This window comes from Lemur catta, chromosome 7 (genome assembly GCF_020740605.2).
Source record: "Lemur catta isolate mLemCat1 chromosome 7, mLemCat1.pri, whole genome shotgun sequence".
NCBI classification, from domain to species: Eukaryota; Metazoa; Chordata; class Mammalia; order Primates; family Lemuridae; genus Lemur; species Lemur catta.
Genome location: NC_059134.1, coordinates 32,709,583 through 32,736,861, shown reverse-complemented (window position 1 = coordinate 32,736,861; position 27,279 = coordinate 32,709,583).

Below are 27,279 nucleotides of genomic sequence, written 5' to 3'. Positions count from 1 at the left end.
AGTCCTATTGTGATTCACTCAGAATGATAAAGTGGAAGGAGCATGATTTTTTGAGTAGCAAACATGTAAGTTCAAATTCTGTACCTGCTTCTAAAATTTATGGAAAATGGTAAGAATATATATAATCTTTCTAATCTTATTTGCCAAAAGTTATCTTCAGTATTAAAGAGCTGACCTTTACAAAGTCTCTAGTACAATGCCTAGCACATATTAGGTATTCTCTCCTTATTAGTCTCTGCCCTTTGTCTTGTCACTGCACTACTATCCCATTAACCATTGTTGAACAGATCCTCTCTTTCTTAATAGCACTGCCACCTTCCAAGTCATCCAAGTTAGAAATCTGAAGACACATAGCCTCTATCTTTCCCACTCTGAGAGCATTCATTTGGTAGCAAGCCTTGAAATTTTCTTCCTAAATGTATCTTGAGTTCCTCCAACCTTATCATCAGTCTCTATAATTCCCCTAGTTAAAGCTCTCCTGTGTTTTCTTTCAAGAGTTCTGAAATTACTTCCTACCTAGTCTCCCAGACCCTGAACAGCTCTCTATATTACTACCAGAGTGAGCGTCCTAAACACAATCTGGTTATCACTTCCTTACTTAGCACCCTTTCTTAGCTTGTCACGTCCCCATCATATGAATTATAAACTTAATAGCATCACATATGAAGTTCTCTGTGATTTGATCCTTGCCTTATTCTCCAGCTTCTGCTCTCAACTGCCTCACCCAATACCCTTCCCTGTCCCACACTTGTCTTATAATTTACCACAGTGATGTGTATTCATCCAGTGCTATCTTTACCCTGAGAAACTTCCTTCTCCCCTTTATCCTGGGGCTAAATCACTGTTGTTCTTCATTATCAAGCATTTTTCTCCTCCAGAAGGGCTTCTGTGACTAAGCAAAACTATGTTAGTTTTTCTTTTTCTATTTTATATTTCTTTTTCTGCATTCACATAGCTTTCTGCACACAATTCTATCATGGAATTTATGACTTTCTATTAATATTTGTTTTCACATTATCTGCACTACAGGTCAATAAATGCCTTGAGATCAGGGACAAAGTCTTTCTCATGTTTATAATAACCATACTTCTAGGACAACCGATGAGATAAGCATATACTGAATGAATAAATTAATAATACATGGAATTCTTTCTGCCATCTCTATGTTTATTTGGCAAAAATGAAGTTTCTGCACTCATTTGTTTCCACATTGTCTAGTTTTGCAACAGCATAGGAAATATTAGAGTAGGATATTTTCTTTCCCTTTATATATACCTAAATCCTTTAGTAATATTCCATTTCTAAGAACAGGGGTCAAGATAGTAAAAATAAAATTAAAGTTGATGTCAGAAGAATTATTAATACTTCTAGTACTGTGAGTAACTAAATAACTGAGTACTTCTAATAGCTTCCCTATGTTCAGTTTTCTCATAAACTAAGGGATAATCTCTGATGTTTATTCTAATTCCAAAATGTCATTTCTTCTATTATTTACTTTTTTAAAATCTAATAATCTTATTCTCTATGAAATAGTTTTACTTTTCCTATTCTTTCTTTTCTAGGCTACAAAAGCTTTTTTTTATAATATTCCTGGTTACTAAAGATATAAAACACAATATGTTGGCCTTCTAGATTCTGCTTCCTTCTCTGTCCAAGTTTGTAGCACACTATTGCTAAATCATTTTCTGCACCAATCTCTTGAAGCTGTCATCGCTCTATTGCTGTGAGTCTCCTTTGCCCTCAGATCAAATACCAACTTCTCAATGTTACCTTCCAAATGCTGAAGTTAGACCTCTTCTCCCTCCTCTCTCTTGTCTCCTTTTAACCTCGCTCCTCACCCTGCTTCTCTTACAAATTCCAACTCCTGTCTGGCAGCATTTTGCCCACATTGCCCGGTTCACCCCGTTCCCTCTCTCTATTCACTTAAGTGCGTTTCAGTACCTGTCTCCTTCACATACTTATGCTCAGTTAACCCTGCTTCTCCTCTGACCTTGCAGAGCTCCTGAGGACCCTTTCCACCTCGGTGTACCAAGCAATTAACAACCGGGCTAAATACTCATATGGTCAACTTCATAGCACAAAATACAGTCATTTAAAGAAGAAAGTTGGTTAGATTAAATGTGAAATAAATCCAGAAGCACCAGGCCTTGGTTTCAGTTTCAGCCCAGATTTGTTGGCACTCTTCCTTTATTCCTCCCCGAGAAAAGCTGATAACGTATCTTAAGTGACGCAGCACCAGGCTCACCAAGCTTTCTAGCTCTCCTGAGATTCTAGTAGGTGGAATAGCTCCAGTTTTTTAACTGATAAATACATTGATTTTATTTGGGTTGATCTTTATTTTCTCATTAAAATATGTACAAATTCTTGTTCACTAATACCTTTAGAATCTTTAAAAAAAAAAAAAAAAGAATATAAACACTGGTAATTTGGCCAAAATATTTTCACATGATTAATAGCTAAAATGGACTTGATACATCATCTAGTTAAAACCCATTATTTTACAAATAAGGAAATTGAGACACATGAAAGTGAAGACATGTATTGAATGTCTTGCTGTTTTTAGGTAGAAATTCAACATTAAGGCATAATTTTCCCAATGCCAAGTCTCATCATGTTTCATCACTTTTTACTCTTTAACATGCTGCCAGGACATGGGCGGCATAATCAAATTACTGCAACTCTTCTGTAAACTGATGTCTGAATACAGTCCTACAGCATTAGATGACGACATGAAAAAGGTAAGGATAGTTTTATTACAGCTAGCAGCCAACAGCACAAGGAACACTCCTACACATCCATACCGATGCCCTTTCTCATTATAATTGAGATTTCATTAAAGAAGGAACATAAGATTTGTACTAAAAGATGATTCTCAATATTTCTCACCCTTGTCTGTTACCACTTTACCAATGAAGTAAACTGGTAAATTTTGAGCCCTAACTTTTAAGATCAGTGATAAAGAGCTAGATTGCTATTAGGGAAATTATTTAGAGGTAGTTGTAGTACAGTTGGAAAACATGTAAGTCTTGAATTATCATTAGTCTTAATAGCTATTTATGTAGAGAAGTAGCTTCATTAACTTAAATAACCCAGTGCAATAGCTTGAAGACATAGCCCTAATATAATTTTTAATTATATAGCTAAAATGAATATCATAAATAATTGCTTTTACATTTGACACCTGTATACACTAGTGATGGTATTTTTCTCTACTATGTCATCTTGAGATGATATAGTATTTTCCCTACTATATCATATACTATCTACATATTTTTCTCTACTATATCATCTTGAGAAACTTTAAGAATCTGTTTCTTGTGATTTTAACTCCTGGTATTTATAAAATGAAGAAAGCAGAAACTTGTGAACTTGTTACATTGTTTAATGAATTAACATCCCTTAGTTATAATTGTAGCTACTATTCATTGATTGGTTATTGTTGGCACTATGCTTATCAGTTTATGTGTTAGATAATATTTAATCAATGAAACAACCTACATTTTTTCCATAGAACAAGAAATTACCTCAGATCAAATAACTAGCATTTGTATTTGACCCAGACGTTACTTACTCCAAAAACCCATGATCTTGAAAATAAAATTGCATTAATTGGTTACCCTCCATGTCCCTGTCACCAGTGCCAGCTGGAATAAATGCAGAAGTGAACTAGGAAGACTTGGTCTTTACCATTCTCAACTTTACTCCAGATACGAACATTTATCCAAAAAATCTGTTGTTGTAAAAGTGGGAGATGACACAATCATAAGGATTTTTTTATCCTAGAAATACACAGATTTAAGCAATAACATTTATATACAAGAATATTTATTTTAGCATGTTTTAAACGATAAAATATTTAAACAAAAATAGAAAAATAAGCCATAATATATCCCTGAACATGAAAAAATACTCCATTCTTAAAAAATATTATAAAACTATATTTTATAACAAGGCATAATTTATTAATTCATCCATCCAAAAATATTTATGAACACATGTGATGTGCTTGACACAATTCAAGGTACTGATTATATAGCCATAAACAAATAAACAAGCTTTGGGCCTCGTATAGCTTACAGTTTCATAGTGAAAACATATAACAGAGATAAGGAAATATTGTAAAGAATAGTGTCAGGTAGTGACAGACAGCACAAGGGGACACAGAATGACAGAAATGCTATTATTTAAGGACAGCCAAAACAGATACAGTCAGACTTGTGAAAATCTGAGGAAGAACATTTCAGGCAGAGGGAATATTATAGCCCAGGAATTGGAATGGGCTTGACGTTGTATATATTATAGTTGGCATGCAAAGTAAATGAATGAATTAATTAATGACACAATTCACTAATACTTTGATGTTCAGAGTTGCTAATGTTTACTGATCATCTGTATGGAGACTTAACTGTGCATTACAGTTATCCTTGGGTTTAGAATGATTAACTGAGTGCCTATCATATGCAAGGTACTTTACTCAAGTTCTTTGAAATTCCTATCACAAATCTACAAAGTAGGTATTACCCTCCTTTTTTATTGACAAAGGGACTGAAAAATAGCAAGGCTGAGATTCTACCAGCAGATGTATGAGTCCTGGACTTAAATTTAGGTCATATGTTTTTCTTGTTCAAAACTCTATTATATCTTACTGGTTTATGACTAATAAATGTACAAATATTTATATTTTAATAAAATAAAAAGACATCCCAGGTGTGGATTCATAAAATAAAAAATTATATATGATCTTTCCCTACAGCAATAAAATGATTTATTTATAAAAGTTTGATATATGTAACTTTTTATGCTAAGATTACCAAAGATTTAGTTTTTCAAATATGCCATTCCTATTGTAGAAATCTAAGAATATTTTTTTCCCTAGAGAATTTCAATACATGAAGCTACTGCATATTTTTGTATTTCTGTTTAGCAAATAACTTTATGAAAAAATTTAGAGGAATGTTTAAATTTGAGACTTTGTAAAGACATGAAACCCCTTTTTAATAAATAGTTAAGCCCACAGGTGATCATGTATTATATAAAATTGCAAAAAATCAATATTGGATCTTATATTTTCATATTTTTTATTATAAAAGTACCTTGTTGCAGACAAACTAGAAAATCTGAAAATACACACACATACATACACACACACACAAACACAAAAATATTGTTCAGTCTTTAAATAGAAGGAAATCTTGCCATTTGCAACAACATGGGTGGATCTGGAGGGCATAATGCAAGTGAAATAAGCCAGAAACAGAAAGACAAATACTGCATGATCTCACTTATAAGTAGAATCTAAAAATATCAAACCTATGGAATTAGAGAGTAGAGGTGGTTATTCGTGTCTGAGTGGTGAGTGCGGGAAATGGGGAGATGTTGCTCAACAGATATAATGTCTCAGTTATCAGATGCATAAGTTCTGGAGACCTAATGTGCAGCATGGTGATTCTAGTTCATTATAATGTACTATATATTTGAAATTTGCTAAGAGAAGTAGATCTTAATTGTTCTCATCACACACAAAAAATGTAACTATGTGAGGTACTGGATGTGTTATTTAGGCATGATTGTGGTAATCATTTTACAATGTATATGTATAAAAAAACATCACCTTGTATACTTCAAATATATACAATTTTTATTTGTCAATTTTCAGTAAAGCTAGAGGGGGGAAAATTGCTTAAAAGCATTTTCTTCATAACAAAGCAGCCAGGACTTAAAGAGGTAAAGTCAGAGTACTGAGAAAGGAAACTAAAATTCAGCTCCACTTTTCCCAGCATGGTTGAGAGACTGGATAGTCAAGCAGAACTTTGGCAATTTCAAGGTGCTTAGGGAGAAAAAATGGAATTTGGGACCATTTCCAGTGCTTTTCTTCCTTTGTGTAAACCCGTAATTCCAACTGGTGCCATTTTCTTTTTTTCTGACAGAAACACTTAAAAGAAGAAAACATATCTCATAGTGTAATTCTGCTGGTGATAATTCTTTCCATTTTTGTATGTCTGAAAACATTTTTATTTCACCTGTGTTTTTGCAGAATTTTAATGGGACAGTATTTTTCCCCCATTATCTAAAGATGTATTTTCTCTGTTTTCTTTTGGCATTACTTCCTATAGAACTATGGTCTCCAATCCCCAGTCAGAGGACTGGTACCAGTCCATGGCCTGTTAGGAACTGGGCCACACAGCAGGAGGTGAGCAAGGGCGAGCCAGTGAAACTTCATCTGTATTTACAGCTGCTCCCCATCACTCAAATTGCCACTTGAGCTCCACCTCTTATCAGATCAGATGGCATTAGTTGCAGGAAAAGAAGCTCAGGGCTCCCACTGATTCTGTATTATGTACTATACTGAGTACAATGAGACCCAGGCTTCCCACCCTTGGAAAAGAGAGGTACAAATATGTGAAGAGGCACATCTACAGTGAACCCTGTACTGTTACACTGGAATTGGAGTTACTGACATAACCTCATGGTTTTCAATGTACAGAGATAGAAATATGGATATGAATAGAGGGATGCATGTTTATAGATGTACATGTATGTGTGTAAAAATATATATTCATTCTGGTTCTGTACTTTGTGAAGGCCTCTGAAGAGCAAAACATCAGTAGCAATGAACACACACAGAACATAGATCTTGATTGTTGATTATATTCTCCCCTCAAATAATCCAGAGCTTCCTGAAAAAAAAATGGTTGATCCAGGACTAGAGCAGGGAAAGTACAAGATGAATCTAGAACATCTATCTCATTGTGCCATGAGTAAGAAAGCAATCAAAAATGATGGGGACGTGACAAAAAGACACAGGAGTTAGATGAAAGCAGCTCAAACAGCCAAATGTTTGAGGCAAATGGGGCAGAAAATACACCATGGCAAGAATGGATTATAACATCAAGTAAATCAGGAATCCATAAATAAGTAAGAAAATAAATAACTAAAAGAGAGGAGAATGCTCTTGCTGATAGTAAAATACCAACTAATAAATGTAGAAAATGGCAGAATAAGATAATCACCATTAGGCAACCATCGCAGAAAGCAAGAAAAAGAAAGTCAATGGATTCTGAAATACTGGGAGAAAGTGGGATGAGGAACAGGATTTTATATAGCCTCAAAGTACCTCTTCATTATTATTTACAAAGGGAAAACATGTAACTTTAAAATCTAACAGATTTCATCTTGAATGATGAAAGTAAGACTACTAATAATGGGACAAATCTACATTGTATGTCACCTGAGGGGATGCTGTGGAAAAACACAGCATCACTTCTGTGATGTTCTGGTCCAAAGTGATTGGATCTAGGTCCAGTCATGGGGAAACTTTGAACAAAGCCACTTGGTTGACAGGAACCTAAGGGGAAATTGTTCCTGAAGCAAGATTGAGAGTTACGTGCAGTAGTGGTCTCCATGAGTAAAAAGAAAAATAATGGATAATTATTGATGTTCTGGCATTTTCTATCATTTTCTATCAACTGCTCTGTTTTTCCTTTTATGCTCTTATATATTCATCTTTCTCTCTCTGAAATCTATTATTATTGTGTTTTATTACCCTGGGACATGAGTTAATGAATGTTCTCTTGTTAAACTGAGCATGCAGATTGATATGTGTGCAATGGTCATGCCTCAGGAGACCAGAGTAATTTTGATCTGACCCAATGGCACATGACAGAAGTATTTAGCAGGTCTAAGTCAGGTATTATTGAGAATAGAAGTTCAGGAATCTCTCTCCTGCCAGAGAGGAAGCAGAGAAATTAGCTGAAAGGGTATCATGAAAATGTCCCAAAGAAAAACAGAGACCAAGAAAGTTATCCACATTTGCAGGAGAAGAATGTCACAGGAACAGAATGTGAATTAAAGAATAATTCTACAGCACTAGTTCTCTAATTTAATGTGGAAATTATCATTGGCAAGCTTGATAACAATGAATTCACTAGGCCTCACTTCCTGAGATTTCGATTCAATAGGTCTGGTTTGAGGTTTAGAGAATTTCATTATTACCCAGCTCTTGGGAGATTCTTTTCCATATTTAATTAGAGAACCAATGCCAATGCCACAGCAGCATTTTGCAAAACTTGTCATGCTATTGGTAGTATTGACAACTGCTGTTGCTATTATGGATAACTTTTCTGGTCTTTGTAATTTTTCAAAGGCTCTCCAACCGTCTATAAAGTCTATACTCAATTGATTACTATGATTCCTCACCAGGACTAGAGAAAGAGCTGGGTAGGCAGATCATAGACCACACTCTGAAAAACACTGCATTATAGTATTAAAGACTGTGTGTGTGAGAGTGTATGTGTGTGCGTGTGTATATGAGTGTGTGTATATATATATATATTGCATTATATGTGTGTATATATATATACACGTGTATATATGTCTGTGTATATGCATGTATGTATATATGTGTGTGTGTATATATATATAATGCATTCTGGATCTTGACACAGTGGGAAAGCTATTAGTTGCACCCAGTTCAAAACCAGTTTTTGACAGATGAATGCATAAGATCAAGTGCATACTTCTCTACATGGCCTTCTCTTGGAATGACCCCATTCCTCTGGCATCTAGGCCTGGGAAAATAGTCGTGAGCATGTCCCTGCTTCCCAAGCTCCCCTTACCTCCTCCTTTCCACTTCCTTTTTACCACACCGTTAGCACACCAAGTTTAGATAACTGTTTCACCAAGCAGGACGTCTTCCTCACTTTTGTCACAGCAGGATCTATCACAGTCCCTAATACAAACCATTTACATGGTACTAAAAAAACCACTAATGTGCCCTCATATTTGTTTTATATTGTTGTGTGTGTAAAACATTGCACAAAGTTAGCCTAAAACAATCCACATTTACTATCTTACAATTTCTGTGGGTCAGAAATTTTGCATAGTTTAGCTGGGACTTCTGCTCACGTTCTCATGAGGCTGAAATTATGATGTTGACTGACTACATCCTTATCTGGAAACTCAACTAGGGAAAGATCCAATTCCAATCTCCCTTAAATTATTGTAAAATTAATTTTCTTGCAGTTGTATGACTGAGGTCCCGATATTCTTGGTTTCTAGCCTGGGATCTGCTCTCAGATCTCAGAGACTGCTCACAGGCTCTGGCCTTGTGGCCCCTCCATAAGCTGCTCTTTTATACTTTGACTCTTTCTGATTTCTTCAGTCTCTGACCCCTAGATCCTTTTTTAATAAAGATCATCTGATTCGGTCAGTTCCATCTGCAGCACTTAAGGGAATGGGATTATTCAGGACAATCATAACAGGGACCAGTAATCTCTGGGGACATCTTAAAATTCTGCCTGTCACAACCCTTAACAGATGACTATCTCAGAGTATTCATTCCAATATGTAGGTTATTCAATTTTACATGCAGCTCAACATTTAAACACTTCATTATCTATTATGTGTAGTCAGAAAAACAGTCAACCATAGCAGTTTGAGTAGTGAATTATTTTCTAAATGAATTTTCTTTACCTGGGGCTAGAAAATGTCAAAGATTGGTACTATCCTAATATTGTAGAAATATCTACACACAACAGAAGAAAGTGACTGCTAAAGATTCCTTTTAGCTTAGGTAAGATAATGGGGGAAATTGATGCCTGACATTCTGCCTGGCTGCCCTTCTCTTTAATTCTACAGGTAATAATAAAATAGCTAAGTTAGAATGACTTTGAACAGTCATTGTGCTAATGTACACATTCTGATATTCAATCTGGTTTTTGTTTTATTTTTGTTGTTTTTTTGGTTTTTTTTGAGACAAGGTTTGCTCTGTTGCCCTGGCTAGAGTGCAGAGGGGTCATCATAGCTCACTGAAACCTCAAACTCCTGGGCTCAAGTGATCCTCCTGCCTCAGCCTCCCAAGTAGCTGGGACCACAGGTGCCCGCTACTACACTCAGCTAACTTTTCTATTTTTGCAGAGACATGGTCTCATTCTTGCTCAAGCTGGTCTGGAACTCCTAACCTCAGATGTTCTTCCCTCCTTGGCCTCCCAAAGAGCTACCATGAGCCACTATGCCTGGCCAATATTATTCAATCTTAAATGAATCATATGAAGTTTACTTTTACTGTCCCCATTTTACAGAACATGAAGTCTAAGCTAAGAGAAATATTGAATATATATTTTGATTGTTTTCTAAGAAACTTTCCTCTTTAAAAAAAAGAAATGTCCAACTTATAATGAATTGAATTTCTATCCATACATCTGTTCTTTCTTAGCATTTTTGATCTTTCTAGAACTCACGTTTAAGGTTATATGTTAAATTAAAATACTCATTATTTTCTAATTGTGGCTCCAAATCCATGTTTTAAAATGGATTATCAGCCAGGTGTGGTGGCTTACGCCTATAATCCTAGCACTTTGGGAGGAATATCCCTACTGACTTCCACAGGGGTTATACTAGTTTGTAGTCTCACCAACAGTGTATAAGCATTCCTTTTTCTTTGCATCCACACCAGCATCTGTTGTATTTTAACTTTTTAGTACTGGCTATTTTGACAGGGGCAAGGTAATGTCTCATTGTAGTTTTAATTTGCATTTTCCTGATAATTAGTGATATTGAACATTTTTTCATATTTTATGCTATTTCTTTTAGCTTTTGAAATCTCTCTCTGAAACATCTTGTCTTTCCTTCATCCACGTTCTCTATATACTGCATCACACAGCTTTTACTTTTCTACTATATTTATTGTAGTAATATAATACATAACAAAATTTACAGTTTTAATCATTTTAAAATATACAGTTCAGTAATATATTTTTTTTTTTTTTTGAGACAGAGTCTCGCTTTGTCACCCGGGCTAGAATGAGTGCCATGGCATCAGCCTAGCTCACAGCAACCTCAAACTCCTGGGCTTAAGTGATCCTCCTGCCTCAGCCTCCCGAGTAGCTGGGACTACAGGCATGCGCCACCATGCCCGGCTAATTTTTTTTTTTTATATATATATAGATTTTTAGCTGTCCAAATCATTTCTTTCTATTTTTGGCAGAGATGGGGTCTCACTCTTGCTCAGGCTGGTCTTGAACTCCTGACCTCGAGCGATCCACCCGCCTTGGCCTCCCAGAGTGCTAGGACTACAGGCATGAGCCACCGCGCCCGGCTCAGTTCAGTAATATTAAGTACATTCACATTCTTGTGCAATAATGACCATTCATCCCCAGAACATTTCATCTTCTCAAACTGAAACTCTGCATTCATTAAACACTAATCCCCCATTCTCCCTTCCTCGTAGATTCTGGCAACAGCAATTCCACTTTCTGCCTCTATGATCTGACTACCGTAGGTATCTCATGTAAGAGGAATCATATAATATTTTTCTCTTGTGACTGGCCAATTTTACTTAGCATAATGTCTTCAATATTCATGTTGTAGCAGGTGTCAGAATTTCCTTTCTCCTTAAGGCTGAGTAATATTCTACTGTAGGTATATATCATAATTTGTTTATTCATTCACCCACTGATGAAGATTTGGGTTTATTCTACTTTTTGGCTATCATGACTAATGCTGCTATGAATGAGATTGGCACAAATATCTGTTCAAGTCCCTGCTACTTCTTTTGTGTAAAACTCAGAAATAAAAATTCTGGATCATATGGTAATTCTATTTTTAATTTTTTGATTTACCAGCATACTGTTCTTGATAGTGGTTGCATCATTTTACATTCCCATCAACAGTGCACGAGATTTCAAATTCTTTACATTCTTGCCAATACTTATTATTCCTTGTTGTTTTAAATAATAGTCATGCTAGTGAATATGAAATGAAGTTGTTTTAAAGTTGTTGTCCAGGAAATCTGATGTTTGCATTTCTTTAGAAACAATTTCTGAAAATGTATTTTGTTTCTTTGAATAGGCCATGTTTCCCCTTTTTTTGGTAAGTCTTGTGATCTTTTGTTGAAATTTGGGTATTTAAAAAAATAGCTACATCTCCCTATCTTTGTAGACTGGTGTGGAAATGGTCACTAATTAGTGGGTCCCTGAGCCTTGATACTAGCCCAGAGTAAAGGCTTAAGGTAAGTCTTTTTTGGCTATGTGTACTGTTTATGTTGGTGTATACTGTTTGTTTGTTTTTTAATTTTTTTCCATATATATTTTTCAATGCTGTAATTTTCCAAAAAGCGTCACTTCAGCTTCTTCTCAGGATTTTAGGTATTGTATTGTATTCTTTTTTCCATAATGTCTTGCCCCCAGGCATCTACTGGTCTGCAGTCCCCCTGTGGTTCAATGTGAAGTGCTTCCTTTCCCATCTTCCACAGCTTCTGCCAGTCTGAGATCTGAATTACACCAATCTGAGCTTACATTTCCAATCTGAGCTTCGAGTCAGGCAAGACAAAAATCAGTCCCTAGGACAGCCCACAGACAGTCCAGAATGTTGCAGACAAGTTCTCCTGTGCTCATTCTGGCAGAAGGGAGGTAACTGGGAATTGGCCCTCTTCCTGTCCTCTGCACAGCTTCATGCTGGGGAGGGAGTGGGGCAAGGGTGAGTACAAAAGCCATGAATCTTCCTACCATTTTGAAATCAAGTTTTTCTGGAATGGACTTATCTTGGTTGCTGCAGACCTTTAACTGGTTTCCAGAGTTCCTATTAGGTTTTTTAATCAGTCTGCAATTGTCTTTATTTTTTTAATGTTTTCATGGGGAATGAGTGCATGGAGATTCCTACTCTACCATCTTTCTGATGTTTTTCTCTACTATTACTTTTTTACAATGCTATTGGTTCTTCTTGTTCTAGATAGTTCCCATTGTGCTATTCTTTTATTTTTTCCACTCATATTTTCTATCAGTAATGTTGAACTCTGCACTAAGTTTTTGACTATATGAATACTGAAGACTTCCACTGTGACTTGGATGAATAAATTCAGTAGACCCATTGTTCTCAATGTCTTCTCCACAAGTTGAAAGAGCTCCCTACCCAACCAAGGATTAAACCAGTGTTTCAAAAGGGCATACTGAACTTTCTGGAAGACAGCCACCAAGAAGTACACTGCAAACCAAACAAGTATGCTCATGTGTATCAGGATTTTAGCCCCTACATCTTAAAATAATGTTTGTTTTTTAAATGATTTCATACAGTGTTCTCTGAGATCCTTGAGAGCAGAGATCCTGTTACGTTACCCACTTGAACATGGCTGGGGCTTGCCTTAGATAAGATTCCCTAGATGAGGGATCTGAAGACAGGGTTTCAGGTACCGGGGTTGTACTGGGGGAGTGCCCTCGGAAGAAAGAGAATGAAGGGTGCATGATAGAGCAGGGGAAGGTGATAAGTAAGCACGTGCTCTCAGCTGGAATCTGGAACATAAGTTGAACCACTTTCAGACAAGTCAGTACTAACTCCCATAAGTTAGTACAACCTGACTATTTTAAGGTCAGCTGATTAGCAATCTTAATTCCTTCTGCAACCTGAATTCCCTTTTGCCATGTAACCTAATATATTCACAGTCTCAGAGATTAGTATGTAGACATCTTTAGGAGCTGTTATGGACAGAATGTTTGTGCCCCCCAAAATTCATGTGTTGAAGCCCTAATCCCTATGTGGTTTGAGGACAGAACCTCAGAGGAAGTACTTAGAGTTACATGAGGTCATAAGGGTGGGGCCCTGATCTGGTAGGACTAGTGTCCTTGTCAGAAGAGATACTAGAGAGGTGACTTTTGCTTTCCTTTTCCCGGCATGCGCATACCTAGGAAAGGCCACGTCAGAACCCAGTGAGGAGCAAGAGAGCCCTCCCATAAACTGAATCAGCTGGTGCTGCCATCGCGGACTTCTAACTTCCAGAACTGTGAGAAAATAAACACCCGTTGTTTAAGCCACCCAGTCTGGTATTTTGCTATAGAAGCCTGAGAAGACTAATATAGGGACAATTATTAAGCCTCCCACACAAAAAGGAAATCTAAATAAAATATGGACTTTAGTTAATAATGATTTATCAATATTGGTTCATTAATTGTCACAAATATACCATACAAATGCAAAATATTAATAATAGGGGAATTTAGGTGTTGGTAATAGAAACTCTCTGTGCACTTCAATATTTTTCTCTAAATCTGAAACTATTCTAAAATTAAAAGTTCATTTTATTTTTCAAAAAGAACATTATAAAAATAACTTTTATTTTTATTTTACCAGATTAAGTGGCATTTTTGTTTGTTTCATTTGTATTGTCAAAAGCATAGTAAAGTTTAAGAGGGGTGTTTACAAACCAGAGATACTAAAAGATTTACCAAAGCAGTGAAGATGTAGAAAGGGTACCATGTAAGGACTCACTGGAATAAATGAAATATTTTAGTGTGGGAGAAAATGAAAATAAGATAAAACTTTCTGAACATTAAAGCTGGCATATAATTTGGATGGACCACTTTTTACAACACTGAATTACATTTGTAAGTATGCAGACGGGAGATTCTTACATTAAAGGGAGATTTGAATACACTGACTTCTATCATCAAATTCACTATTATTTTTGTATCTAAATGTGACAGAAAAAGAAGAAATATAAAGGTGACCAGATTTTAGAAAAAAAAATAAGTCCTTTAAAAATATATTTGCAAATCCATGTTATACTCCATTACAAAATAAGAGAAATGAACTTTGGACTTCACCATGTCTCGCTCTAAATTACATCTAGGTAAACACAAACATCTGCCTGCAATGTAAACAAAGTCTGTTAGGAGAGGATTCATCTTGCACCATCAGAGCACATTATTTAATATTCATTAGAGAGATGAATATTTTAAAGTTTTGTTTCTTCTCTATTCTCAGAGGTAGTAATTATACAGTAAAAGCTGAATAAATTCTAGTGTGCAATTTCACAAATTAGAAGCTGCCACATGTATTCTTATTAAGGATTTGTTTGAAATCTTCTAAAATACTGATGCCATCTTACATTTTTTGAATAATAATTGGGATACACACACACACTCACACATACACACTAAAGAGAAGGATAATACAGTATAAGTCCTAAAGAACGTTATTTGTGTTTTTTGTCTTTTCTTAGATGGACACTAGCAAAAGAGTTCCAATGCCAGATTCTAAATGAGACATTGGGATAAGAAAATCCTCCCCCCTAAAAGTGGGAAGAGTATTGGAGAACTTGAGTTAAGTCAGTGGATCAAAGGCATAATTCAAAATGTCCATCTGAAAGCCTTGATTGTTGTAAAAGCCTAAAAAAGAATTAAATTAGATTATAGGACCATGCTGCCAGAACCGGTCACACTTTCAGAGTATTCTAGCACAAAGCAGCATACCTATCAGGTCCAGCATGGACAGGTCACCAAGAAAACAAATTTTCCGTATCAGTAAAAACAGATAATTACAATCAGGACCAAAATCACAATATCATAAACAACATATGCATTGGATAGTTTAACTTGAGAATAGACACGTGAAATAGAAAATACAGAAAAAACAAGGTTCTGAATTCACACTTCCTTGTTTGGATTTTTGTACCTAGAAAATATGAAACATCAAAAATACTGACAGAAAAATGCCCCGACCAAGCTAGGTTGATCCTACTATAAACCATGCATAAAACTACATTTTTGATTTTTATTCTTTCAATAGTAAATCCTCTTTCTTCAAAAGTACTGCTAGACTCATGAAGACCTACTTTTTCTCCACTAGAAAAAAATAAGATATATTTATTTTTACTAAGTTTTAAATGACTAAATTATTAAAATAACATTTATGAAGGAGGTTGTGCTTTATTGTGCCAAATCAAAAAGATTAATAAATAAATAGGCAGTGTGCAAAGAAAATCACTAATGAGCAGTAAGCTTTCCTCTTCATCACTAAAATAATTCTTACTCTTGTTCAATTAAATGAGGTATGTGAAGGCAGACTATTTATTTATTTTACACTTAAACATATGTAAATCCTCAATGAATTCTTGAATTAAAGAATATGAAAAAGTTGCTTTTGCATAAGCCTGCTTTAATTCATGCTGTATGATTTGTACATCTTTTTTCCCCACAACTCCTCTATTTGCCAATTTTACAACAGAATATGCATTTTCAACTGCTTTCTATCAGCCCATGCTACAGTTAAGGTATACTTAATAAAGAATATGTAAGCTTTTCACATCAGTAGAGCTATTAGGAACCAAATATTGAAGAATTGTTCTCCCCTGATGTTCTGAATAAGCCTCCCTATGTTCCCCTTCTTACTGATAGACCCAGTACACTACTGTTCAGAATCCAAAATACCTGAGATTACCATATTGCTAATATCATGCAACAAGCTTTGCTTTCAGGTGACTTGAATTCAAAAGCTCAAGTGCTCTTCTAAAGTTCCTTAATCACCTTTGATATCTTCTCCTCATTCCCATGAGCGTCTCAGACTCTACATGGTTCAAGCTTCTTCTCATCTTGAGTTTCCTGCCTTAATAGTCGAATAACACAGCTTAACAAATTGCCTAAGTAAGAAATTTCAGTCACATGGCACTCTTCCTTCTCCCTAAATTCCTACATTTAGTATAGATTTAGAAGCAAAATCAATGATATTTGGTGACACAGTATTGGAATGAAAAATATTAAAATGTTAAGTTGCATCAATCCTTAATGAATGTTTATAAAATATGTAACTATAGTGATAATCAAGAAAAGAGCCTAAAATGTGGGGACAAAAATCAAATGAATTCTCTAGGGAACTTCTATTAATGGCACTATCAGAAGTTATCTGCTATTTAGTACAGCTTTCCACTTTAGAAAGTAATGCCATTGAAAGCATTTCTGATCGGTGATCACTGTTGCTTAAAGTCTTCCAATGTGGGGGAAGTTGTGTGTTGCTTCCTGAGCCACTTTGTTTTATTAACCTAACATTATACTCTCTCTTATTTCATTTTCTGGTTCATATTTCATTTGGGAATTAAAATCAGACTATAGGCTTTTCATGTTCCATAATAATATAGAGGAGGCTACAGATTAAATTTGCATAAAATGAATAAGATCTTTGAGTTAGGACTGCCATTCTGCAAGCTTTTTGTAATAGAATGATTTGACTCACAAAAAAACAAACATGAAACATGCCTCTCAGTTTCAGACTTCACAGTAGGTAGGGAATGGGTAGTCAATTGCTAAAGATCAAAGACTTCCACACAGTGATTTATTACAAAACTGTAACATCCAGTCATCATGAAGATGGCAGTTTACTCAAAGCACAGTGTACCTGTCTCTCTTTCATTTCAGAATCCCATTCACATTGGATTGAAACTGTCATGATGGTTCTCAGACTTTCATCTCTGCCATGCCATAAGTACAAACAGTGTTTGTTTGCATGATCCTCTGCCTGTTGAGAAAGGACCCATGGGCATAAAACATTCAGCATGCATTCTTCTTATACATCTAATCAGTGGTATTTTTGCTGGTGAGGGATTAGGAAGGGTAATCATGCCTGGACTTGTTGTTGTTATTGTTGTCACATATCATCAAATGAATGAACAGAAACTATTAGACAGCTGTTGAATGGCCCATGGGGAATCAATTGAAACATTTATTTCTCTTGACATAATTCCTTGCATCTTCTCTTGAAAACAATAGCAATGCATTTGATTATTCTTTGTGTTCACAGTGCCATGTTTATGTATTTTTTTAATGGAGAAAGCATTTTTTGCTTTCATAATGAGAAAGACAATCATATCTGCCTTCATTTTTGTCCTAAAATATAAAATAGAGAAAAGCATGTCTGTATTCTTTACTCTCTTTCCATGTTCACTTTCCTCCTCTATAGATTTTTGCCAATGTATTGGCTCAGGAACTTGGGAAGACCATGAATGGAAAATTGATGACAAGGAAGTTTGAGGAAGACAATAGACTTCTCACTTCTCTGAATGGGCAAAAAAAAATAAAAATGTGAAGATATTCCTGTATCAAAACATCACATATGCCCTATAAAGATATGCAACTATTATGTGCCCATAATAATTACAAAGAAAAAAGAAAAAATGTGAAGATATTTGTATCCTATTTGAATGCTTACTAAAAGGTGACTTCAGCAGAAGAGGATTTTAAAAATAAAATGAAAAGGATGACCCATTCTGTGGATACAAGTCAGTCTCCTTCCCCAACCACTCCTGTCATTGCCCAACTGTTCAAGAACAAAATGGTCATGGTGGCAGAGATGAAGGTTACACATGGGATCAGCAATATGGATTCTATTCACCAAGGCCAGCCTGGTGACAGCCACTGTTGAGTGCTCAATCTGCCAACAGCTGAGATCAACACTGAGTCTCCAGTATGGCAAAATTCCCCGGGATTATCACCATCCAGCTACTTGGTAGCAAGTTGGTTACATTGCACTACTTTCATCATGGAAGGAAAAGCGTTTTGTGCTTATTGGAAAAGACACCCTGGATATGTGTTTGCATTCCCTGCCATCAATGCATGACATAACTATCACTGGGAGACTTAGGGAAAGACTTTACTTACTATTGCTGGCTTATCAGAAAGGCTACAGACAAACAGTGATATCAAGTGGTACACAGGACGAGATCTGCAAGGAACCTGTACTTAGGAGCTTCTGTCCTCATGAAGTTGGTGTAAGCCTGAGGTCCCCAATCCCCAGGCCATGGACCAATACCGAGGACTGGGGACCGTGCCTCCAACCCCATGGAAAAACGTGGAAAAATTGTGTTCCTTGAATCTTAGGAACCAGGGGGCTGCACAGCAGGAGGTGAGTGATGGGTGAGGCAGCAGAGCTTCATCTATACAGCTGCTCCCCATCACTGGCATCACCGCCTGAGCTTTGCCTCCAAACCCCTCCCCCAACTCCTCTGTCCATGGAAAAATTGTCTTCCATGAAACCGATCCCTGGTGCTAAAAAGGTTGGGGACTGCTGGTGTGAGCTACCCTCCTGGCACATGAATGTGTTCACCAACCTGGAAGCTCTTCTAACCTTTTCATACAAGCCCCATTACATAAGCCTGATTGATTAAATAATTGGCCATTGGTAATTAACTCAAGTCTAGAGATTTTAAGGGTCTTAGAAGCTCTTATGTTGGGAACCAGGGACTAAGACCTAATATTATAACAAAATATGCCCCTATCACCTCTATCACTCAGGAAATTACAAGGATTTTAGGAGCTTGTGTCAGAAATCAGAGACAGAGACCAAACATATATTTCTTATTATATCACAACTTTCAGTCAATTTTTATTGCTAATAAGATACTGTTGCCATCAAGATAATTAACACTCCTCTTGCCATTCTTCTATCAGTTGTTCTAATTTTTTTCTCTGTGTTGAATATCTTATGGTTTCACTATATTACATTTTTCCTGTCTGGCCCTTTAAATGTACTCTTTATATGAAGACTCTTTTTGTTCTTTATTTCAGGAAAATTCTCAGTCAGTTTTTAAAGATTTTGTCTCCAGCATGCTTCCCACCTAATATTTGTGTTTATTTTGCTTCTGTGAAGTTATACTTTGACATTTTTCGCTTAAAGTCAATGTTTTTACCATCTTTTTGCATATGTCAACCTCCATATTGTGTCCTGCTGATTTATAGCTTGAAAATAAAAATAAAATCCTAAGTCCCGCAACCAACTGAATAGAACCCTGCTTGGCCAAGGGAATAACAGAGAAATCTTAAAACTGAGTTCCCAGCCATGACTGGATGGGAGTCCGACATGCTCTCTCCCTCATTAACCACACTTGGCTTTCTTTTCTAAGGGTTAAACAGAATCAGCCTTTTGAAAAAGACTTGCTCCACCCAGATTTCAATCAACTGCCTAATGCTGCTCCTCCTTTTTTGTGGTTTTGGCACTACAATTGACCAGCATTCCTTCTTTCCTAATAAGGGACCACTGAACATGGAGCTGTTCCGGCCAGTCTACATAGGATGTGCAATGAGGGTTTTCATGTCCTTTGCTTCACCCTCAGATCATGCTAGCACCACCATCTTTTGAACATGAATTCCATGAAGCATCATGAAGCTCAACTGCACATGGGTATGGCTTTCCTTCCATAAATATTCATGATATGCTTCTGATAGCTTAAATTGCTCTTCCCATTGCCTTTCTCTCAAAGTACATGCTCTTGGCTTCTGCCCAAGGCTGCACTTCCCATGCTGTGAAAATGGCCACCAGGCAGGCTGCAACCCTTCATGAAGAATGAAGCTCTCTTTTCCAGATTTATAAACCCGCCATTCTTCATTTGACAAGGTGAATTCCAAGATTATCCTGAAATAATTATTCTTTCTTTCTGGAAAGTCTAGAATTTATCACATCTTTATTTTTCCCTATTATAATATTTTAAATATTTCTATTATTAATATTTATAATTGGTTATTTTAATCTCCAACTGTCCTTTATTATTGTGTTCTTTTTTCATTATGATATTTTATTCATTTTTGTGGATATTATTTGTCCCATTATCTCTATAATATTGTTACATGTCCTTTCTAAAGTCACTTTTCCTTTAAAGTAGATGTTTTGATTATGTGAAGATCTAAAATGGCAAATCCTCTATTTATTGAGTGAATTGGCTTTCTTAAGTTGTTAATTTGCTTTTTGTAGTTGGACTGTTTTTTGAAGTACATGAAGGAATTTATGTTAGAATTTTTGGTTCCTTTTTTTTTTTCCCCCTTTCTAATCTCCTTTTCTTTATTTCTTTATAACTGATAGATTTTGATTACTTCTCTCTGACCCATGTGACTGTTCAGTTCAGAACCAGGTCATATATTGGCAATTCAAGTACATTGGTGTCTCAGCGTAGGTCCTGGTTGTTTGGCTGTTTCTGATTAATCTTGTTCTCCTGAGCAATAACTCAATATAGGCCACAACCCTATCAGGTTTCACAGATTATGTCCTGGTCACTATAATTTATGAGGTGATTCTATCCCATTTTCCTTTAAAATTTCAATTCCTGAATGATGCTTCCGCTTTCCTCCCTAGAGAACTGTATGTTATTGATGTTAACCCCTTCTTAATCTGAATTTTCTATTCTATATATTAATTGTAAAGATGTATACCTTATTTTTGAGTGATTCTAGACTTTTCAAACATTTTTGATAATTTCCTATGTTTGGAGATAAGTAAATGTGACCTAACAGGTAAACTTATGTTTCCACATAGATCAGATGTTTAATGCTATATTTTCTATCCTGGCAATTATAGTATTCCAGTGGTTAGAAATAAGTCCTCTTCAGAAAACCCACAGTCAATTAAATTGTGAGGTCTCAAATTCAATGTTTATATATATGTTCCCTTTAAAGCGATAGCAAATTCAGAATGTAGATTATATTTCAGTTCCATCTTGAGATGGTTGTTAACTTGGGGACATTGGGGTCATCCTTTTGAGTTTGTGTCTAAGAGACAAGACAGATTTGTGAACATCTGCTCTGGTGATATAGTAAGTACAGGCTCAAATGGTTTCTAACATTTGAGCTGAGAAAAAAATTATCTTGACTCACTCTCTAGCTAAATTCAACAATATTAACTTTAACAGTAATAAACAATCACAGACTTTTATTCAATAAATAAAGTTATACATACATATATATATATAGAGAGAGAGAGAGAGAATAAGGTCAACCTGCTTTAACATAAACACAAGTTTACACACATAGTAAGTCCTCTAGCATTCCATTTAGGAGCCATAGATGATAGAAGTCTATAGAACTCCTTGTTCTGAATACTGAAAACTGGGGATAAAAATGTAACTCTAAAAACATTTTTAAATGCATAGGTAAACTTTCTACAGGATAATGAAAACAATCAAGGCAGAGAAATAGCAAGAAAGCACAAATCCAGAGAAAATGGTGTTAAAGCTACTATTTGCCCTTGGAGCATCTCTCCATTCATTTTGGCTCAGAGAGTGAGTTTTAAGGAACCTGTCGAATGTTTGTGTTAATTACAGAGTGAAGATTTCCACATAAAATGAGGACCTCTAAAATATGACATCTGTAAAGGGGGAAGAAACCTGACCAGAAAAAAGAAAGAGGGCTATTACTTGTCCTCTTCATCTTTAGCCAGAAGGAAAAGAAAAAAAAAGTTAGCCTCCCTTGATTCCTAACTAAATTCCTAACTAAAATTTTCTAATATATGGAGTGAGTTCAGTCTAGAATTCATACTACTTGTGTTATTCAAAGAAATTTAGGGAAAATATTTCATTTCAAATGGTCATGTGTTGCTATTGCTCCAGGTACCTGGCAGAGACAAGCACAAATCCTCTCTGGAGAAACAAATACCCACATATAAAACTCAAAAGATACTCACATATATAACTCCAAAGAATATTAGCTCACATACAAACACATTAAAAAAGAAAACAAATTACTGGAGGAAACAAGCCACCACTAGTGACAGCACACAGAATCAAACCCACAAATATTAGACTTTCAGGAATTATCGCATACAATATGTAAAATAATTACACTTAACAGGTCTAAATTAATATCTGATTTTATCAATGTTATAACAAGGAAATGAGAGACTATAGCAAGGAATACTTCAAAAAAAAAACAAAAATAATTTCTAGAATTAAAAAGAAGGTGAAATTAGAAGCACATGGGTGTCATAAATAGGCTAAAACAGCTGAAAACAGAAATGGTGAACTGGATGTTTGCTCAGAAGAATTAACTGAGAGGATAGCACATAATAACACAGATATGTACATGCTTTGTTTTGAACATTGTATTTTTGAGCTCCTATAACAAACATGTACATAAGGAGTTTAAAATTCATGCCATTTAAGGAAACCAATTATAGCCAATTTGAAAAAAAAAAAAAATCAAACTATTAGTCAGGTAAGGCTGCCATAACAAAATACTATAGATTGGGTGCTTTAAGCAACACAAGTTTATTTTCTCACAATTCTGGAAGCTACAAGTCCGATATCAAAGTGCCAGCCAGGCTGGTTTCTTAATGAGGCCTCTCTCCTTAATTTGCATATAGCCACCTTCTTACTGTGTCCTCATACGGCCTTTTCTCTGTGAGAACACTCTCCTGGTGTCTCTTCCTCTTTTTATAAGGACACAAGTCCTATTGGATTAGGGCCCCACCTTTATAACCTTATTTAACATTAATTATCCCCTTAAAGGTCCTATCTCCAAATACAGTCCCATTGGGAGTTCAGTATTCAACCTATGAATTTTGAAGGACATAATTCAGTCTATAACTAACATGATAAGGCTATTTAAAGAAGATTTGGAGTGAACAGGTCTTTTCCATGTAGTTCTATAAAACACTATTAGGACTGATGTGTAAAAGCTATAGGGAAATAAATTTTAGTTTTATATAAAGAACTTTCTGTCAATATTCAGCAATGGTATTCTTTGATATTCCAGGTTGCTTTCCATAAAAATTCTTATTTTTTCCATTGGAATCCTTTAAGTATAGGCTGCTAGATCAACAATCAATGCTACTATAGTGGAGATTCTTCTGTACCATATGGATGCGTGAATTAGAGCTAACCTTTCTTTCCACATTTTATAGTCTAATTCTACCCCAAAACAAACTCCTTGTAGGAGGAATATTATTATTAATAAGAGTTTTTAGGCTATGCCTGTTTTACACGAGATTGGAAAAAAAGGTGGCGAAAGGGACTCTGAGTTAGAATGGTTTTCATTCTGTTGTTCAATTTATTTATTTTTCTATCAGTACTATTCCTTGATCTATAATGATCAAAAAATAGAATCTACAGATATTATTTTCAGGATTATTTGTATGTGACTATTTTATTTCATAATCATTTAAATGTTTTTGTTTTTTATTCCGAGTCCTTTATTTTATTGGAGTGCTACATATATTGAATATTCCACAAGCAGTTTCTTTTGACTCACAAAATAAATTTTCTCTAAAATTAAAAATAAAAACATACTATAGATCTGTTTGAATTTTTGTAAGCTATTGCTAGCATAACAACTATAGCAAGGAGTAAGTTATTCCAAATAATTGTGAGTAGTACAAATTTAAAATTAATTTTTTTCTCTAAAACCATGATTGTTTAGTTAAGGGTCATCTATTATGTTATTTAACATCTCTAGTGATTTTACATTTTTCTATATGTTAAAGTGATAGTTTTACCAGCATGTAGTCTGCATAGTCATATGTGTCTGAGTGTTTTTGGCAAATCCAGAAAATATATATAGTCTTAGAGTTGGTCCAAGGAATATCATTACTTTAACACTGTTGAGGACTTTTTCTAGATACACATTCAAACTAGGAACCATATATGAAAAAAGGAATGCTTCTAGATATTCAGCCAAAATTCTGGCTTATATTTTTTTTATCAGTAATGTAAGCATAATATATTCAACTTGACCTTGACAACTTTTTACATCATGATGTAAATTTGAAAATAGTTTTCTTTTTCAGCTCTTCCCTTAAGTTAAAGTCACTTCTTACAACAAACCATTGAGATATCCATGAATAGCCTCCTGTTTAGTGACTTGGCTTGACTTTTAGTGATGTGTTTCTCCGTCAGTGAGAAGTCATAGATGATATTCTTCAGAGGGTGTAGCTTTAGACAGTGGGTAGTCACCTTGGAATAACAGTGGTTTGAGGAGGATTCTATTTGACTGTCCCTTTCCCCGCTCTCTCAGTTAAGCCGCCTGATATCACACCTACCTTTTAGTCTCCACTAATTGTAGGCTGATTCCTCCGCTGTTTCCATGATACCCTGGAGTGTAAATTGCTACCCCAGCCTGATCCAATTAAACACAGATCCATTGCAAAGCTGTTTTTTGAGATATGTCTTTCTTCTTCGAGGTTTGTTCTGAACACAGGAGGGGTCTTGTTAGTTGTCTCTTTACCTGGTTCTTTATGTTAAGGTTACTGACCTAGGTTTTAGCTTGTTGCTCTTAATCGCTTATCACCAAAATTGCCTTTTTTTTTTTTTTAACAACTTTCAGCTTTGAACATTCCCAAAGTTGGTTTCAAATTAAGTCATTTACTTTAGGGAGAGCTTCAGAGCTCTCTGTTTTTATGCACTGCCTCTCTATCAGGGCAAACTTTTGAGCCCCTGCTGAAGGGAAGGAGAGTAACCTGATCCTGCCAGAGTGACAGAGACACACCAGCTCCTCCTCAGTCCTACCCAGTGTCCCTCAGTGGGGCTGTCCTGGGGACTAGCTGGGAGAGCAGTGGAAATTAGGGATAAAGTTCAGAACCCGTGGGTACAGGCATCCCAAGCACCTGTGTGTTGAGAGAGGGCATATTACTAGGTAGGGATGGTAACTGCTCATCTTTGCAGGTTGCTTCCGTGGCATGGATCGTCCACCCTATGAGCAAGCTGGAGGTGAGATCATCATTCCCTCCATATTCTTGGCCTGCCATGCTTAGGGTTGAGCCCCCACCATATTACTGAATGTTGAGATGATGAAGGGAGTCCCCAATATCCTAGCTTCAAATGCTAGGAATTCAGCCTTTATAACTTGGAGCTAAGAGGGATAAAAAGTGCTGGTGAGAAAAGAAAAAGAACTCAGAACTCCCAAGCTTTGTGAGATATATAGGCCAAGAGAGACATGAGTATGGGACTTCAGTCATGCCCACGCACACCAGCACCCATGCAATTGTTTAAAGTTATTTTGTTCTTGATCAGATGCTTCACATGTTGTTATCTAAAATTGTCCCTGGAATTTGTGATAAAAAGCAACAATGTAAAGCCAATCAATAATTTATTGTATTTTAATGTAAATTTTTGAGAAATAACTCAAAACTGCCTCTTCTTTTCATTTAAACATCCATTTGTAACTGCTGCTAATTCGAATCTATTTTCAGGGCAACTCGAATCTTTGCTCCTGGGTTGCAATCCCCAAGCTTGGCCCAAATAAACTCTCTACTTATATTAATTTTGCCTCCGTTTTTTCCTTTTATGCTGACATATCTGGCATAGTCAGAAGGACTCAGAGTGACTCCACCCAACCACCTGGTGTTTCTCTCTGAAAGCAGCACTTGGTACCATCATGAACTCTCCATCTTCTGAAGTCCCATCAGGTGTTTGGGGTGAGTTCTCCTAAATTCAGACCCCCCACCTTTGGTTGAAGACCTTGACTTTATCGGTTGTTTTTCAAACCCTCTTTTTCCTTTAACAGTGAGGGCTTCAGTCTCTGCCTTTGGACAGGAAAGTCAGATAAAGAGCTCTAAAGAGAACTGCTTATTTTCTGCCTCTGACTCGCAGCAGAGGTTCAGGTCAAAGGATCGGCAGTTAGGCATCAGCGGCTTCACTTTATATAGCATGCTTTTATGGTTGCAGCTGTTCTCTATTGCTTGAAAATTCCCACTCAGCCTCTCACTGGTGACCAATTCCCTTTAGTTCCTAACTGAAAAGAGTATCCCCTTTTTGCTCTTCCAGAAAGGTATAATGTGAGGGTCTGGTTCCCCCATATCTTGAGCACTCTTCTGCCACCTGCTGGTTAAAGACAGTTTGAGACACATCGCGCATGGACCCTAAACTCATTTCCAGCCTTGGTCACTTTTGAAAAGTGCTAAATTATGGGAAATCAAGCTTCATAATCTGAGCACTCTTCTTAGGAACACCAGCTGGTTTATGTATAACATTTGTAGGATGTTTCTGGGTATTAAAAATACCCAGAAAAGTGAACCCACCTAACCTGGGAGAGTCAAAAGCAGCGGTAACCAAAATAGGGATCATTTGAAATGTCCAAAATAATTCATCTGTATGCACAACTGAAAATAAAAAAGCTGGTTTATGATCACACCACACCAGTGCACTCCACCCTGGGTTACAGAACAAGACCCTATCCCAAAACTATGAATAAACAAACAAACAAACAAATAAATAGCTGGTTTTGGAACCAAAGGGAATAGAGGATACGCTTTATGTTTGTCCCGACTGAAATCTGATAATAAGAGATTTGAAAAGATTCTTTCTTTAGAGCTCTCTGGTTAGAAGTCAATTTAATTAAAAGATGATATTTAGGCTATACTTTTGGGGGGAACAAAAGGCCTTTCTGGTTTTTTCCTCTTTTGCAACCTGTTTTGGGGAAATTTTTTTCAGTCAACAGGACACTGTGGCTTTAGCAGTTGAACAAATAAAAACTTGTCCTTTGTATTCTATTTAGAGAGACAGAAGTATTCTAGCCAAACTTGGCAGCTCTCACCTGGAGTCTCAGCTACTCGGGAGGCTGACGGGAAGAATTGCTTGAGCCTGGGAGTTCAAGACAGCAGTGTGCTGTGGTTGTGTCACTGCACTCCAGCCTGGGTGACAGAGCAAGAGCCCCTCTCAAAAAATAAATAAGTAACCTAAAAATAATACTATAATTTTAGTTCATGATGTGAAGAAATATAATGTGGTATGTGTGCATGTGTGCAAGTTTGCATGTGTTGGGTGAT